Below are 13,982 nucleotides of genomic sequence, written 5' to 3'. Positions count from 1 at the left end.
CAATAAAGACTACTGAAATAAATTAGTACAGTAGTAGAAAAATGTATTTTAAAAATAAACTAACACAAAATAAGTCTAAAAGATTTTAGCTAAAACGTGTGTAAGGTTATAAATTATAATTATTTTTAACAAATCGGTTCCTATTTGAACATTAAATGTGTAATGTAAATTAAACACCTCATGGTCCGTACGTAATTATTAAAGCCGACCCCGCCTATGAAATTGATTTTTAACTCAAAAGTTAAAATGTTATACAGTAATTATAATCCATATGTTTACAAATATACCTTTGTTTCGTCATTGGGTATCATATGAGAGGACCGACATTTACCTAAACGTGAAATGCATATATACATATATATATATATATGTATATATATGTATACAATTATGTTCATAATAAGTAAAGAGTTCGTCGAAAGCTGTTCTTAATAATGTTATATGCTACACACTTTTTATTTTTGCTCGTTATTTTTGGGTTTATGTTATTCCGTTTTGCATTATTTATGTGGGTTCCATGTTTGCTTCAAATGTATATTATAAGAAGTTTATTGAAACAATTTATAACGGTCAAAATATTATATTACATATATATACACGTATATAATATGTATACGGTTTAATTTCCTGGTCGTTCGCGCGCAAAACGTTATAACAGCACTTTCGTGGAGAATTGAGATGAAATTTATCGGTGTACTTGTAATAAGTAGTTCGATAAAGTAAATAACAGCTATTTTGGAGCTTATTATTTATAGAATATACGTGCAATAATTTTATACTCGTATGTATAAAATATACCGTGTACTTTTCCTTTTTTTAATATTCGTTCTAGAGATACTTGCTATTATTTTAGGTATATATTATATGCATGGATAATGTTCGATATTTCTACAGCGGATGAAGACAGATGTTGTTTGTTTAAACTGTTAAGCTCCATTATTTAAATGGAGATAATTTATCTTTAAAAGAAAATATGATATTAACCTGTTTACAATATTATCAAAGTGTCGCCTCGCACTATCTTGGTCATGAAGAAGAGAGGTGACAAATAATATGTTTGAATTTATGTAAGGTATATAGAATTTAATATGTGACAGAAATGAGCGAACTAATCATCGGAAAAAAAAAAGAAAATTTTCAACACAAGTGTAGGATTATCAAAACGCATTCGGAAAAATATCAGAAAGATTTTTAGGATTAAAATTTGCCTATGATAGAATTATAGTTAGTTTTTGTAAAAATTTCATTTTCCAGTTATCAAAAAACATTCGGTGGTCCACAAGGATGAAACATCGAAACCTTTCCCTTACACACTTTTCGTGGCAGACAAATCTATTATGAAAACCTTTGCCGACTATACCATTGTATTTACGTCAAGTCGCAATCATTTTGAAGCAAACTACCTACTTCAAAGCCACCTAAACAAACTTTCCCACAGGTTCGATTCCTAGACAATTAAAACCAACAATTCTAAAATTAACTCGAATCTCTTTAGTGCTCTGTTTTGGAAATCGTCCAGACATAATTTTCGGAAATTCCATATATCCTCATACAAAAAAAGTAAAATATATTGGTTAACTGTTTAACAAAATACTCACTTGGGGTCCTAAAAAAATAAATAAAAAAAAACTGTACATCCTTTTAGTTATACCAAGATTTCTCCTGAAATCACAAACAACGTATAATTACGCCAACACCCCCTGGTACTTTACCAATATTTCAATTCACAACTATATAAAACTCCTACCAATATATAAACAGTTGTAACATACTATTTATGACAATATGGAACTCCACACTGATAACCTTATCGTTCAACTTCATATTGACAATCTTCCGAGAAATCCAGTCAGACGGCTTGAACGGAAATAGCCTGGAGATCTTCACCTAATTTATATATATATATAACTTCCAACAAAATGAATTACCACTAGCTAATCATGTCCAGGCGTTATTAATGCGCAGCGAATTTACGTCTCTCATTATTATTCTACATTTTTATTTATATCACATCATATTTACTTATTATACGCGCATGAACAGATTGCAGCGTTACACAACAATATATTTTCAATTATAATATAATTTTATTTATTTATAATATATATTATAAATAATATATATAACAATAATAATATATAATAAATAAATAAATGATATATATATATAAATAAAAACAAAGATTATATTAATGAGTACTGATGTGTCTGAATTGTAGTAATATATGTATTATGTACAGTATAATTTAGTGTTTCAAATAATATTTAATATCAATAAAATAATAATTTGATAAGAATAACTACACATTTTTAGAATTAGTACAAAATGTTTATATTAATTTATACCTTCGTCCTCCGTAATGCTACAAATAACCAATAAAATTGTTATTTAGTTAAAAGAAAAATAATGAAAACAAAAAATTTAAAGAACAGCTTTATTAAAAAAACTTTTTAATTTTTTTAAAAAATGCTTTGCATAATTTAAAATTAAAATGGTTATTAGATGATTTAATCTTGAAGGGCACACCTTAAAGTCTCGTTTCTTCAAATGATAAATGTTACACACTAATAATTTCAGTATACGATCTCACTTATACAAAAACCATAAAATAAATAAGATAATCAACGTAATATGATTTTTATTTCACTGTCCAAATCCAACGAATTTACAGACCGTTAACTATTAAATTTGGTATTCCGAACCTTATTTAAACATGAAGATATAATTTTCGTGAATTATGGTTAAGATTGTGTTTGTTATTTTTTCTCTTCTTCTTTAGAACAGTATGGTTTTATTAAATATTCCAAAAATAAATTTTACTTTTCTTGTACATTACTCAGTCGTACCGAGTCGTATAAATATCCTTTTTCTGACAGACTCGTTATACTATGTCATCTATTATTACGCACGGAATATTATTATTGTATTTATGACTGATAGCACGTTGATGACGGATAATCTTTAATTTTCATACTAACGACAACGGATATGTAATGTACCACAACAACTTGATCGTTATTGTGCGACGCATACCAAGGTATATCACCAAGCAGTGGCATAGCTAGGATTTTCTGAAGGGGGGTGTTAATTGTAATTATTAAATATTATATATAATACGTACAAACTAAAACTTTTATTTTAATTAATTAATATGTATACATAATGTCTCTAATAGAGATGTAATGTATATTCGAATTCGGATAGCTTTACCATAAATTATTCGAATATTTGACTATTCGAATATCAGTATTAAATGCTACAATACCTATTATTATTAAACGTTTTGTGTTGCACGAAAACGTAAACGAATAATTTTCGTCGCGTATTGTCGCAATCGCGATAATGTTAACCTGTATATATGTAATTAGTATTGTGCATTATTTTATATTTTATATTGTATTATCGATTTACCTATATTCCTATAATAATGTAATACAGTGGTCCCCAACCCATGGGCCGTGGCCCACAAGTGAGCCGCGAGCAGATGGTACTGGGCCGTGAACCATATTTTATTAACATTACTTACATATATTTTTAAAATATTAAATATCAGCAAGTGGAGAAGATTCGTTGATTGAACTCTAATGTGATCAGACTCTAAACTCGTTTTTTAAAACTACACCATTATTACCATTATACTTAAATATTCGGCGAGACTTTCCAGCAATTTCTAAAATTTTACTTAGAAATTTGGTGGGCTATATTTCGATAACCTGTGTGTCTTTGTGAACGAGCTTTTTCTACTTTTTAAAAAATAAATGTAGGAATAAATTGAATTTTGAGTGATTTAAGGCTAAAACTTTTCATTTTTAATCCAAATATTGATTCTCTCATTGGGAACAATCCAAAATTACATTAAATTGTTTAACTCTTGAATAATCTACTTCAATGAAGTTCTATTTTTTGATAAACAATTGTTTTTTAATAAATAAATTGTAATAACTGACGTATGTGCATATTATACATATATAACTATTGGTGGGCCTCAAACATTTTCTACGAAATTGGTGGTCCGCACTTATAAAAAGGTTGGTAACCGCTGATGTAATATATGATACGACTCAAGGGGGTATCATATCTACCAAACACCCCCCTTGTATACGCCACTGTCACCAAGTATATCATGCTTTTAGTTCGATGGAAACGTCTACATGATACTGATTGGCTCACTGACTTGTTCGTCCTTTGTATGGGCCGTGGGATAAAAAGTCCGAAAGCATTGATGACAACGAAACGCCATACGACAGCCCAACAGATACAACAGTATTAATATTTTCATCGGTTTGGATATTGTAACGTTTTCGACGACAGCGTAGAGTGTGTAAAAATTGAAAATAACTACTAAAGTATGTAGATAAAACATTTATTTCTTTATATTTATCTAGATCAACGGTTCTCAAATTTTTGCAAACACGGAACCCTTAAAAAATAATTTGTGTTTCGCGTTTAATTTCTATTCAACTCTAATTTTTCTTAAAAAAAAAAATAAAAATCAATACTCAAAAAAATATTTTTAATGATACTGTTAATATTTTTTATGATTACTCTTTATTAAAATTAGTTTAAAACACAATTTTTTTAAAATAATATAATATAAAATGAGTTTCTCAATAATCGCATACATCTGGCGGAACTCTTAGCATTGTATTACGGAACCCTAAGGTTCCATGGAACACACTTTGGGAAACACTGATCTAGATAATAGTAAAATCTGAGTCTCTACGATATGCGTATGTTGATTTCAACATGTAATGATGTTCGAGGGAGACGCGTAAGGCACAAACGTATTTTTGCGTTGAAAAAAAATGTACGAAAACCGAGCATAAGTAAAGCGAGCGACGTGCGTAATCGATATTTCCGTTGCTATACAGCGGTTCTCGATGCTGTGCTCCGTTGGGTCCTGAGCCTCTGCGAGAATAATCCACGGACTCACAAACACATCCGTATCAAATCAACTGTGGACACAATGTGATCATTGCATTTGTATGGATTGTACACCATCGAAGGTGGGCATAAACTTGTTGAAAAGTTAAGGTTAAGTTAATTTTCCAATCAACTCAAGAGCTTAACCGATTTAATTTACTGTTGAAATAACTTAGCTTTTCTCAGTTGATTTTCAAACAATCCATCAAGTTAGAAATCAAAATGTTTTCGAAATAATCCTATCCCTTTTATAACAATACAAAAATGTTGACCATTTTTTTCGATAAAATAATATTCTCTTGGGTCTAGAGGTTACTTTATCTTATCTTTATTGTTTATTAATTGCTAAATAAAAGCGAAGTTACAAAATATAAATTTAAATATATGGTGTATTACTAATACGTATTCAGTATAAAGTATAGGGCATAGGCTATAGAATGCTTCTGAATTTTTAGAAAATACTAAAGGGTGCCGTGAGTCAAAAAAGGTTGGGAACCTCTGCTCTAGACGAAAAATTTCTTTAATGAAAATGATCGATTAGAAAATATGGTCAAGTAGATTCTGGTCACCAATAATTTAACACCAAATGAATCATTTAAGTATTATTTATTTTGAATTTTATAAAATTATTTTTTTTTTTTTTTGATAAAAAATATTAAAATTGTCTAAAATTAACGATTTATTTTATATGAGTAAAATTGTTGTATTCATTAAGTAAGTATATATTATAAACTCACATAATGTTGGTAGGAATGAGGGCGGGGAAATGTCATCAAAATAAATTAATTTGAGGGTCATGGATCAAAAAAGGGTTGCGCACCGTTGCTGCAGATAGTTAATGATGTACTTGTAGTGCACTTGCATAGGTCGCGGGCGATTCTTGTAAATTACTACACTCTGTTCATTTTTTGTGTAATCATCAACCGAACGGGATGTTTAGTTCATATTATCATGAGCAATTTTTATTTTCTATTTTTGATTAATAAAAAAATTTACAACATTTTACCATTGTTATTTATTTTAATAAAATATAGTTTTTAAATCTAATAATTATGTAAATTAAAATAAGTATATATAATGCAGTTTGTACACAGTTAATTATGATAACATTTTAAGACAATTGTATTAAAAACTTTATTATAAATTAGAAATAACACGATTACTCATGATATGTTCTATATAAATTAAATAGTGGAATAACTATTTTTAAATACTTTTCTTCCCATATTAAATTTAAATTTAATGAGTAAAACTTATTTTTTAATTACTATTTTGCAACCTAATGATCTTATGATCTTTTAATTTAAGTATATTATTTCCATTTACTCAGTCATCTTTGTAAATTATTATTTAAAACATTATTTGAATTCAAGTCACCTGAAAATAACTTTAACTGTAAATAAATATGTATTATAAAGTAACATATGAAAAACCAGCAAACTGTCGATACGTAATTTTGACTAAGTTTTGTATTTTTGTTTGTGTTGCCATGGAATTCTCATAGCATCTTAAGGGCTCCGCGAAAAAAAAATGCCTCTGGATTGGTGCGATGTAAATAATACAATATTATGAAATAGTATTACGATCGCGGGAAAACTGAAGGAGTTCATTTTATAATAGGTGTTGTTTTTTTTTCTCGAATATATTTGGTAAGTTCTTGTGTGTGTGATTGTGTGTAAGGATAAAGGGTATTTTTCCGTTTGTCGAGTAACTGGATTTAATTAAAGGGTATTGTTGCGTTTCGGCAACGTTAACACCCTTCTTGCCACTGTCCCGTCATTTGCTCTCCAAAAACATTTCTTCGTCACGTCGAGAAATAATGAGAAAACGGCTGCAGTAACGGTGTATGCGCGTTTATGTATTGCTTCATACACCCTATCACCATAACCGAGCCCGAGTCGCAGTGCGAACAAAATGGAATTTAATCGTCTTTGTAATAGGACGAAGGTGTGATGAACGTTAAAATTTAATGAACGTGTATAATACAATAATATTTTAAACTTATATGAAAAAATGAATTAGGTACCTATACAAATAAAGTATATCACGTTCAATAGTTCTGATAACATTTATTGTGATATCATGTTATTTATAATTATATTTTATAATTATTAATAATTTATTGTTTATATTTCTTTACATGAAAAGTTATAGACATTGATTATTTAAAATGGTTTCCAGGGCATAATTGTGTCATGAATGTTTAATTTTATTTTTAAATTTATTTTTACTAATTAATTTAATATATTGGATAAACTTCATATTTTTACCATAAATTATTATTAATCATTTCTGCTGGTTATATTTTACTGTAGAAATACAAAAAAAATAATTTTTACTACGAGTATTTACTCTAACACACCTACTGTGAAACAGTAGTAAGCGTTCCGTTTAAGTTTAAATACGAGTACAAAAATTTACACACAAAACTAACAAGTTCACTTTTTTTAAAAACATTAAAATAAACTTAAATGAACTGTAAGAATTTAATACTTGAAATATACAATATTTACATTATTTTTTATTAATTTATTAATTTGTTTTGTGTACGAAACAACAACAATGATATGTTGATGTTCTATAAAATGTAATACATTATTAAATTAATCTGACGTCAGTATAACTGACTTGGTTGAAATATTAAAAAAAAATAGTTCATACTTTTTAACACTGGAGTCATAGAGTTATTTTTATTATATTAATATGTAATGTATGAATATAATGTATAATCGCTGTACATTTCGTTTCACAAACAACATTGTTTTATAATAATGTAATACACTAAATAATTGTTATAATTTATAAAAATATAAACATGAATTCAACCATGAATATGTTATTGAAAATATTGTAAAGTTAATATACTGTTTTATTAAAATTGTAGTATGAATACTACAGAAATATAAACAAGTCTAAATGCTAAGTTTCAATTTTGTTGGCATGTCAGCCGACAGTTATTGGTTACATATTTACACGAATTTAATTTTACAGTGAACTACTGTGTAAGAATTTTTGTTATATATTCTACATATACCTTGTTCTGACATTCCGATTGTTTGTCAAACGATCTTAAAAAATTCTAACATGAGACAGTCTAAATGTATATATATATAAGTATATTAGTAATGGGTCTAACCCTGGTTTATTATTTTTTCGAACTCGAACTGAACCGAACCGAACCTATTATGATTTTAAGTCGAACTTGAACTCGAACTCAATACTTTTTATCATGTTTTTCATGGACATTGTACCTATCTACAAATTAAATCAACCATAATTATTAATAAATATTGTATTTTAAGTTTTCTTATTACCTACTCTTCATTTTAACTTTTAAGTCTAAGTAATTGTATTATTTACAATACATTTAAATTTTAGATTGTAGCTTATAAAATATTCATTGAGTATTGACAATTGAGTGTAATATGACAATACAATCAGTACATTTTAATAATATATAAAATAAATAGTAATAATAACTATAATTCACAAATATAGAATGATTAGTAGAATTTATAAAGTAAGACGTAAGTTGTAAACATGTTTTTATTAATAGCGCAATCGCGGTATTGGAATATTAATATGGATTTACCCAAAATAGATTTTATGCTTTACAATAAATATGATAAAAATAAAAATAAATAGGTATATTATGAATGTAGATACACTGTCTCTATTGGCGATAAACAACTTATTAATGTTTTGGTCGACGGAAGGTGGATGTGTAACAGGCGATTGTAAAAATAACATTATTATTATATATAGTGCATAACGTGCCCACTACAGATTATCATTTTCTGTCGCCAATAATCTAATTATTTCTAAACAGTCATTATCAATTTTTATTTTTCAAAAATAACTTTTGAAGAATTGTATAAATATTTGGTTTTCGAATTATCATGGCTAGTAAGTCTGGTTTGAGAGATATTTCCAAGTTCGATTTTTGAACAGTAAAAGATACTTGATAGTTCGGTTCGATTTTTTTCATGCAGAGTTCGAATTTTGAACCGAACCGAACATCAAGGGTTCGGTTCGATTCGGTTCGAGATTCGAACAGTTCGACCCATTACTAATATATATATACATATATCATCATCATCAACAGCTTAACGGTCCATTGAGGACCTGCGCTGCCACTAGTAAGCATCTCCATTTTTCTCTGTTCAAAGTCCAGTCCAACGTTGCATCCTCATCTATTAGTCTCATATCTTTTTCTGCTGTGTCTTTCCATCTTGTTCTTGGTCTTCCAAGTGGACTTTTTTTATTTATTTTTCGTATCAGAACATTCTTTAATAAATCTCCATCCGCTCTCCATACATGTCCTAACCATTCTAGGCGTTTACATCTTATATATGTGAGTATATTTGGTTTTCCATACAGGTTATACAGTTCTTCATTGTGTCTTTTTTTCATATATTCCTAGGTTGTCGTTGTACACTATTCCATATATATTTCTTAGTATTTTTCTTTCCCATATAGCAAATTTTTTATTATCATCTTTTGTTGTGGACCAGGTCTCATATCCATAGGTTACTACTGGTCTAAGATAGCTTGTGTACAAAGTGGTTTTTGACTTTCTTGATAGCAGTTTTGATCTCAATAGTTTGTTTATGCTGAAGTAACACCTATTTCCATTTGATATTCTTTCCTTTATCTCCTTATGCATGTTGTTGCTGTTTTTTATATTAACACCCAAGTATTTGAAATTATCCACCTTTTCGAAATTCATACTTCCCACTTTCAGGTTTGATTGAACTACGTTTCTTCTGGATAGTATCATAAGTTTAGTTTTTTCTTCGTTGATACATAAACCCATGTTTTTGCTGGCTTCTATTAGTTTAGAGAGTGAGTGGGAAATTTCTTCTCGCATATTCCCTAAAAGAACTATATCATCAGCATATGCTAAGATAGTTTCTTCACCAATAACTTCCATTCTTCTGTCTTCATAAGCTTCTCTAATAACTTTTTCTAGTCCCAAATTGAACAATGTTGGGGATAGGGCATCTCCCTGTCGCAATCCAGAATTAACCTCAAAGGCTGGTGATAGTGTCTGAAGAAAACGTACTTTCAGTACAGTTTTGTCATTACACATCTTTACTAAATTTACATATTTTTTCGGAACTCCAAAATGTAACATTGCTTTCCATAATTCCTGTCTGTTCACACTATCATAAGCTTGTTTATAGTCAACAAATATCATATATAAATCCATGTCAAATTCGTAGTATTTCTCCATTGTTTGTCTTAAGGTAAAAATGTGGTCGATAGTGGATTTCCCCTTTATAAAGCCACACTGGTATCTTCCGATGATACCCTCTGCATATGGCGTTATTCTTTCCAAAAGATGCGTTGACAATATCTTGTAACAAGTATCCAATAATGAGATTCCTCTGTAATTTTTTGGGTCTAAAGTGTCTCCTTTTTTAAATATTGGGCATAGTATTGCCGTGTTCCACTCTCCTGGCATTACTTCGGTTTCCCAAATTTCCTTAATCATTTTCCAAATTTCATCTTTAATCGCATTTCCTCCATTTTTTAATAATTCCGCAACTACGTTGTTTTCTCCAGGTGATTTGTTGTTTTTAAGTTTTTTTATGATGTTATAGATTTCCTGTTTTGTTGGAGTTTTAATATATGGTTCCGCTGTACTATATTGCATAGGTATATCTTCATGTGTTGGTATTGGTGGTGTTTTATTTAGTAATCTTTCGAAATGTTTTTTAAATTCTTCTGCTACAGATTCTTCTTTTGTTATTAACTCACCTAGTTCATTCCTTAGTATCCTAGTCTGCGGTTTATATCCCTGTTTAATGTTGGTAGTTTAGCTAAAGAATCTTCTGGAGTTATTTTTATTTTCTTCAATTTCCTTAATCTTTGCTTTTTCCGCTAATCTTTTTTCACATCTTAGTACTTTATTGGTTTCTTTTTTAGTATTTTTATATCTTTCCATATTTATGTCACTTGGGTCCTTGATAGTTTTTTCTCGTATGCGGTTTCTTCTGTCTATTGCTTCCTTGCACCTATCATTAAACCATTCTTTTCTTTTTTCTTGTTTTCTTATTCCTAGGCAATTATTAGCACTATTGACTACCGCCGTCTTGATTCTGTCCCATATCCGTTCTCCATCTTCATCTGCATTACTGTTGGATTTTTGTAATTCTTGTTGAGTTTTATATATGTATTCCTTTAAAACCTTCTTTTTTGACAGTTTTTCTATATCGTATTTTACGGATTTTATATATTTTACCTTTTTCCATCTTTCAGATAGTCTAATTTTAAGTTTTGTAATTACCAGGTAATGATCCGAGTCGGCGTCTGCACCTCTATAGCTCCTGACACTTTTTATGCAACCTTTATGCTTATTTTGTATCATAACATGAACAATTTGGTTTTTAGTTATTCTATTAGGTGCTATCCAAGTTTGTTTGTATATATCTTTCCTTGGAAAGTATGTACTATTAAGAGTTAAACCGTTCGTTATACATAGGTTGATCAATCTGGTTGCATTATCTTTACTTACGTCATGTAAGCTATTCGGTCCAATCGTTGGTCTATATACATCTTCCGTTCCTATTTTTGCGTTAAAATCACCTGTTAATATTTTTATACAGCTATTTGGTGTTGTGTCAAGTATGTGTCCTAGTTCATCGTAAAACTCATTCTTAATGTTTTCCTCTTTCTCTTCAGTTGGTGCATAAGCGTTTACGATAATGCTATCAAAAATGTGACCTGTGAGTCGGATATAGCATATTCGGTCATTTACTGCCGTGAATTATTTTACTTGTGGTAGCGTGTCATCGCTTACTACAAAACCCACACCATTTTCATTTCTTCCATCCTTTCTTCCGCTATAGAATATGGTTTTATCATCGTTTTTCATATTTCCGTCATTTGGCCATCTAATTTCTTGCAGAGCTAATATGTTCGTATTATATTTTTTAATAGCGTCCAGTAAATACTGTAACACTTCAGGTTATATATATACATATATAACCTCTAAATTTCTAAAATGTCAATTTAAAAGAATATTGTGTTCTCAAAATATTTTCATCTATCCATATTGAAAAATCTACTGTAATTATTTCAAGTTAAAAATATTTGTATTATAAATGTTTTTTTAAATTATTTATCTTACAAGAAGTACACGCAAAATGATTTGAATTTATTTTTGTACTACGAAAGGACGTTGAATCAATAATTTTAGATTTTGAGCGGAGCGTGGAATGTAATGGTTTCAATGATGTTTATTTTTTTCTCTTTTTCTTTTTTATTCTGTAAACACTTTTTCTCCCTCTAAACTTGCTCAAAAGTATTAAGTTTAGCATCTTTTCTGAAAGGTAATTTTCTTGAACTGGTATTTAGTGAGGTCATTTTTCGGTATTCGAAACGGTACTCGAAATAAAAGCAGTTAAAAGAAAACAAATGTATGATTTCACGATTTTATAATATTAAATAATTACGGACGTGTTCCACTAGAAATATTGCTTCTAATAAAAAATGACAAGAGACCTATTTTGTTGTATTTTGGATTTTGTTCCTAGCGATTTAAAGTTCGGAAAATTTTAGCTATTTTTGAGCTATTTATAGACATTTTAATTCTGGGAGTTTGTTGTTGTAATTTAGTTAAAAACATCCGTAAAAACTTAAAATTTGGGTTTTTTATTTATATTATCTTTACCTAGACATGGTAAAATTTTCAAAACATTTGAGCGATCTTTGAGCTTTTTCTATTATTTTATATTTTTTTTCATTTTTATGATATTTTCTAATTATAAATTATAATTATAATTATATAAATTACCTATTTATATAAATCGTTCTTGAGCTTTTCTTAAAACGCTTTGTTTATCACCATAGAAAGAAACGAATAAAATTTAACAAAAAAAATTCCTCGTCCGCTTATCGTTTTTTATTGAATGCAATCATTGAATTCAAATCGAATACAGTAAAATTACACTATTCTGTTCGAGTTTGTTAAGTTTGAATTCTTTTAAAAATTTAATATCTGAAATTTGTGTTACATTAAAAATCGTGATATGCATTTTTTGCAATAGAAAATTATTCATAATGTTCATTTTTTCGTTTATTCAACAGTATCACACAATTCTGAGCACGTGATACTACCGATGGACTAGAAGAATATTCCAGATACAATATAATTCATATTCATTTGCATCGAAAAATTCGGTTTTTTTTATTTATCTATACATATAAAATCCAAATACCACTCACTCGCTGATCGCTGTATCTCAAAAACTACGCAACGTACGGACTTGAAATTTAGAATAGAGGTTTTTCTCATATTTTGACTGTCCAATAAAAAAGGATTTTCAAAAATATTATGTTTTAGTTGAGTAATTAACAATTATAATTATTCACCACTAATACGTATTGTGCGGCACGGTGGCCCGCGGGTTTCCAATTACCTGCAACCTATCTTTTTTGTCGACGTCGTCGTGTAGATAAGAATAATTGTTCCGAGAAGTTAATCAATAAAAATAATCATCGGGCTTACACCAATACTCATATTATATTATGAGTTATGAGTTATTAGAAATATAAAATCTAATTACCACTTATTCACTGATTGCTGAATGTCAAAAACTATTCAACATACGCACCTGAAATTTGGAACAAGCCTTCAATGTCTAATAAGAAAAGATTTTTTCGAAAATCACATATTTAAGGGTCGAAACACTTTTGGACTGGATGCATACATTTTTCAATTTTTGGTTACCTAGGAAATATTTAATTTGTTTTATAAGTTGATTTTAATAATCATCGATTAAGAATTATGTAAATTATTTAAATTTTATAACAACACAATTGAAGCCATAATTTTAAACGGAAAATTTAAAGCTATACATGTACTATTACCACACATCCTCCAATGACTCCAACAGATAAGCCATTGGAATTTAAACTTTTGCAGTGTCTTGTGCGACTCGCTTTTGCAATGATAATTAACAAATTACACGGGCAATTTGTGGATTGAATTTTGAAAATTCATGCTTTTCACATGGATAACCGTGTGTGGACTGCTTACGCGTCAGAAAACC

At 28.9% G+C, this 13,982-nt stretch overlaps 1 protein-coding gene across 1 annotated transcript in view; it reads right to left on the bottom strand.

The window, feature by feature from the left end:
• Positions 1-13,982, bottom strand: part of LOC112691823 (head-specific guanylate cyclase) — a 421,762-nt gene that overhangs the window by 214,144 nt on the left and 193,636 nt on the right. The gene's annotated exons all lie outside the window — the stretch shown is intronic.

The sequence above is a fragment of the Sipha flava genome, unplaced genomic scaffold, assembly GCF_003268045.1.
Source record: "Sipha flava isolate LNK unplaced genomic scaffold, YSA_version1 67_pilon_pilon, whole genome shotgun sequence".
NCBI classification, from domain to species: domain Eukaryota; kingdom Metazoa; phylum Arthropoda; class Insecta; order Hemiptera; family Aphididae; genus Sipha; species Sipha flava.
This window is presented reverse-complemented; position numbering and strand designations above follow the sequence as displayed.